We start from the raw sequence: 6,177 nt of genomic DNA on the forward strand, positions 1-6,177 counted from the left end.
ATGTACTGGTGTCAATCTTAGTGTCCCTCCACTTAGCAATGTTGCTGCCATACTAATCATCCAGAAACATGACTTTGACCTTGTTTAAGGATGTGGACAAAATAAGAGGTTGTTGAAGCTTAAGTGGCATAAGAAAAACAACACATTATAAGGAAGAGATTGATACAGTAAACCAGGTATAACTGATATATCAGGGCAGAGAATGGGAGTGAATGCAGATACAGATGGTGAGATGACAATAGATGAGTGGACATTGGGGTACATTAAATGAGTGTATCAAAGAGGAACAATTTCTTCACAGTTTGAAAAGGGAGCTACACATAAAGATTGAAAACTAAAATGCATCCCATGGTGTATGATTGATGGAGACATCATTATTAACTCATTATTCAATATAGATATATAGATACTGGCACATTGATATTGATATACACTAATGAGTATATTTATGAGACTATAAGACATATATTTTCTATCCAATGATAGGCTCTGAAGCAAGTATAACCCTAGGATCACTGTATATACCTAGCGCCTACGTTTTGACTTCTAAATTTCATGGTACATGCCACGGCTCCTTTGTTGAATGACTGAGTCCAGAGTTGACAGAAGAAAGGCAAAACATGAAGCTTGAACTTCTTATTGTATCTCTAGCAAGGGAGTGCTCACAAACTGATTTTGACTTGTCAGTGCTCATAAGATTGAAAACTTCTTGAGTGGTTTCTCATTGACCAAATAGAGTAGAACTTGATTATCAAAATAAACAATGATAAGAAATCACAACTCTTTGATTAAATTAGGGATTGGTGAGTCCATCTGGATATAAGCAAGTAAATAAATGCACATTTCCTTCATGGAAGCAGATATTTACAGCTTCAAAATACGTCCACATAAAATATTTATTAAATTACACAGGGAAAAAGTTACTTTACTAGAGAACTCTGGGAGACATCACCTTAATCAAGACATCATAGAGGACATCAGCAGGAGAGGGGTGAATTATAAAGTAAATTGAAAGTATGCCATTGTAAATTTAAAAGCAAATAGGAAAGGAAAAAGGAGAGAAAGTGGGAGGGAGGGAAAGCCAGAGGGTAGGATGGGAAGTATTATCATGCTCTTAAAAATGTATATATGAAATATATAAAATTTGGTCCCTTTATATATATAAGAAAATTTTTAAAAAAAATGAAATCAGTGACTATGTTTTGGGGCACAGTCAAAAGAGCATTGCAGTCACTTTGCTAAAGTTACACCATCTGAATCTAAGCGTGAAGCATCATTGGACAATCCAAAACTGAGGACATTTTACAAAATAACTAACCTGTAACATGTGAATGCGTCAAATTTATGCAAGTTAAGGGAAGAGTCAGTCTAGAGTGAAGCAAATCAGAGAACATGACAGCGGAGTCCACCTGTGTTTCTGTACACTATGTTTGTTTTAAAAGTACATTCGGGGAATCAGTGGGAAAACTTGAATCCAGTAAACCGATAAATGTTAGCATATCCATGTTAGTTTCTTGAATTTGATGATGGCATTATAGTTATACAGGAGAATATCTTTATTTGCGGTCATTCTACATCAAAGTTTTCAGGGATAATGAGACACCATATGGCAATTTACCCTCAAAAGATTCAGAAAAAAATATTCTTTGTACTGTACTTGGAATTTGTATGTTTGAGATCATTTCAATGTAAAAATGTTTCATGGCCTCTCAAACTCATGAACATAATTTTGCTACAGTAATACATTCTTCTCATTCAGTTCTTAACTATTGATTTCTTTCTGAAGTAGCTTTTCTTCATTCATATTGTTTTTGAGGTTCTAAAGTAAATTCTCTTATGTGTGGTCTCACATTTTACAGAGTCTTAGAGCCAACTCATTTGGTGAAAGTCTGATAAAGTAGAAGCAGGTGTAGGTGAGAAAAAAGTCATAGAATTAGAAAATCTGCCTTTGAACAGAACAATTTTGTGGTTGCCTTATATTTCTCAAAACCGCCAGACTGCCCCATATGTGCTGTGTACTAGCCCTCTAGATCGGCTTTCTTTTCTCTACACATTCAGCTTCCTTTGTGACTTCGTGTTTCAGTCTTGCTCTTGCACACATCTGAATGGCCCTTGGCTGACTCCTCCTAATCTCTTCAGAGAGACTGTCTACCCATCATTCAAGATTATCAATCTCTCCATGGCAGAAGGAGCTTCTCCCTAATACTCCCATTGTACATTGTGTATGATTCTATTTTAATTCCACTTTGCACCACAGCTATTTGTTTACCAATTGATTTCCTGTACTGGAAAGTGAGCTCTGGTGGATAAACAGGCATTCTCATGCATCCTTGTAGCTCCCACTACGATATAATGTCCACCATATTATAATCATTGACTGATTAAATAAATCAGTTTCTGAATGAATGAATGAATGACAGCGTAGAGCTTGGATTCTACTGGTTATTAACTAGTCTTGTTTTTTATTACTTTTGGTATAAGTAGGGCTGTTTGGCACCTTCATAGTAGTTTGTGAAAGAGTATCCATGTTGGATTTTCATTCGTTTTTATATTGGTAACAATGATCTGTTAAATTTACATGTTTGTGTAAGGTTCTTTTGTTAGTATTTGAATTAAAAATACTGAGTCCTCAGAAGTTGATGATGGCAATGCTGAGAAAGAAGGAAGAAGAGAAGGCTGGAATGTAAAACACATTTACAGGTTAAGAAACTACAACCAAATCGAAAGCAATGGAGATTGTGAACTATTACACCATCCCTACAGTTACCCAGTTTTATTTATAGTAACATTTAATCTTCAATGACCTTTATAACCCTGCGAGAGTGAGGCAGATCACAATGTGGGCCTTTTGATTATTTGGTGGAAAAAACTTATAGATTTATTAGTCTTTACTAATCAAGACACCTCAAAAAGCTACAAATAATTTCTAAAGTTAAATTTATTTATAACTATATACAAAATAAGCATGATAAATATGCTCAGTATTGTCCTAAGAAGTCTATAAAGGTAGAATGCCATATGTTCTCAGCTTAAGACAAGCTTTGGACAATGCTGAGTGAAAAAAACCAGGCACAAAAGACAAATACTGTATAATATCATTTATAGGAATAATCTAAAAAAGTTGATCACACAGAAACTAACAGTAAAAACATGGAAACCAGAAGTTGATGGGAGTAGGGTATGTGGATAAGTACAGAGAAGATGTTAGTCAAAGTAAAAAAAAAAAAAAAAAAAAAAAAAGTAAGTTTCCAAGATCAATTAACTCTATGGTAACCACAATTAATAATGTATGAGTATTGTAGATTTCAAAATTGTTATTAAACAGATTCTCAATGTGCTCATTGCAAAAAATGCTAAGTTGTTAAACTGATGGATATTTTAATGCACTTGATTGAATCTTTCTACAATTTATACACAGACCAACATATTATATTGTACTCTGTGTGTACAATTATTTACCAATTCTAAACAAATAAATAAAACAAATTTTGGATAGTCAACGCTTTTGTTTAACGTCTGTTTCAAACAGATAAATTTCTTCCTTTAAAATATGATTTAAAATCCTTCAGAAGCTCTTAAATCTTACTCATCTATATGTACTTCCTTTTGATCCAAACATTAAATGTTTTAAATTCTAAATTCTTATATCCTTAGTGAATAAAAAAAGTTAAACTATATGTTAGCAGTTCAAGTCTTAGTCAATGCTATTTATTTGGTTTAATTACATCTCTGTGTTTCACAATATTTCATTCTTATAGTATTTTTATCTTATACACATATTTTACTAAAATGTGGCAAACATATTTTCATTCGCAGAGCAAATTATTTATATGAAGTTAGATGAGGATAATTTCAAAATGTGTATTATAGATGAATATTTCAGTTTTTCCCTTCTTTTATTTAATCTAAACCAGGTTCTAGGTATTAGTGAATTTTTATGCATCAGAAAAATGATATGTACCCAACCTTTTGAAGTGAATGCATTCAAGTGAAGCTTAGGTACCCCCAAACCACACTCATGATGAAAACAAATAGAAGCTTTGTACTCATACAGACTTTTTCCAGTGAAGCTTTGAAAACTCTTTAATAAACATTCTTATTAATCCCTTTACCAGGCAAAGCTACAGAATGTGGAGATGGTAAACTAATAAATCTTTCAAAATAAAAAGATGATCTATTTTATAAAAAGACTACATCTGTCTGATGAATCTTATTTTTGAAATTTATACTAATTAAGTGTCAACCTTATGATTGCTCATAAATGGTGAAAAGAGAGTTAGTAAGAGATTGAATTAGAGGGTCCCAATCTCAATTATTCCATTCATTTGTCTGTTTTGTAGAGAATAATTATGTCCAAGTTGACCCCTTTATAGGATTGTTATAAAGATCAAACACCCACAGAAGTTCTCTGTAAATTCTAAACTGCTTTTTAAAAATCAACCGAAACCAGTTCAGAAAAGCAGAGAAATAGTCCATGCAGGCTGCTCATCAGTGCTGAGCAGTAATTTGGAGGATTTGTGATTATGTCTGGCAATCGGATGGCCTCCCCACCCCCACCCTTGCTCCTTTCAATTATTCTCCCCACCACAGCAGATGGCATGATCACCCCCACCTTGAAAGACCTTAAGCATTTTCCATCTTTCTTTGAGTTAAGATCAGTATTTTGAAAATGAAAGGCCTCCAAGGATTGGCATTGTGTATCCCTCCAGGGCTGCATTCTCCTCCACTCCTCACTGTACTCAGATCCTACCTGCCCTCTTCCACAGAGGCTTCTCCATTGCAGTACCCTTATCTACAGCATCCTGCCCACCTACCTCACTCTTCCTGTGTCTCCCTTGTCACACAAATGCACACGTGTGCATATGCACACTCAGGAATCCCATTGGATTCTTATTCACCTTAAGGATCTCATTTCTTCACCATATTATCCTCCACCAACTCCTGAGACAGGTGTAACATCCCTGTACTACATTAGATCTCATGGCATGAAATTATCTCCCATCCATTACACTTTAAAAGGATAAGTCTGTTGATGATTGTATGGCTATTTGATGTATGCCTGTTTTCCCTTCTAAATTATAACTTCCATGTGAACAATGACTGTTCTTGTTCATGGATGCATCTCTAGTTACAAGCACTGTAACCTGGTACTAAATAAATATTAGTTCAACAAATAAATTTGAGACAAAAGTGAGTCCCCAAAGTGCATAACTCATTTAATTATGTTTTCTGATAAACTCCCAGTAGAAAGTTGAGGCTCTACTGTTTACTTGTGAGAAAGGCTCAATCTATTAGGAGAAAGAAAAAAAAAACTGGGTATTTTCCGTGTAGCTTTGGATTGGACATCTTCAAATTAAGGTGTGGCAAGAGGTGATAGAATTAATTCATGGATTTCCCAAATGTGTGTTTTTCTGATACCTGGATAATTCCTCTCTGTTTTTACAAAAAAAAAAAAGTTATAGCAAATTTTCACAAAAATAATTCAATTTTACAGATGGAAAAAATGAGGAAAATGAGTTAATTTAAAACATTTTATACTGAAAATCCAGTGAAATGGAATTTGTATCAATTCCTGTTGATACATAATAATGAAAATAAATAATATAATTTATCTAAATCTATAGATTTAAAAATAGTTTCTTTTTTTGTAAATTTCAGAAACCACCTCCCTATTTTGTTTTGTTCAGTAAAATATTGGAATCTATTCAGATTTCCTGCTTAAAATCAACTAAATTGAGAATGCCCACTGGGTGATAGAGAAACTATAATGAAGTATCCACTTATATTATGTCTTGAGAAGACTCAAAATTTTTCTCATATCAGAAAAAAGTTGGAGAAACCAGGGTGTGATCTGGGTTCCGTCACTACTCACTGGGTGTCTTCCACAAGGCACCTCATCTCATGGTGCAACTGCTTCTTCATCTGTACCATGACTCTGTAGGAGCCATTGACTTGGGTGATAAAAGCCCACCAAAAGCAAACTAATTTAAGGCAAAATGACTATTCCACTGCCTGTGTTAGAGAGGAAATTATCATCACTCAGATTTCTCATTGATTTTACTTTTAAAAAAAGTCTATTGTGACAGATCATGTACGTCTTTCCATATCTGATTTATTTTATTTCCCCTAAGCTTCGACTCTACAAATTCACTCATATCTAAGGCAGTCCCCAAGGAA

The sequence above is a fragment of the Lepus europaeus genome, chromosome 13 (assembly GCF_033115175.1).
Source record: "Lepus europaeus isolate LE1 chromosome 13, mLepTim1.pri, whole genome shotgun sequence".
NCBI lineage: Eukaryota > Metazoa > Chordata > Mammalia > Lagomorpha > Leporidae > Lepus > Lepus europaeus.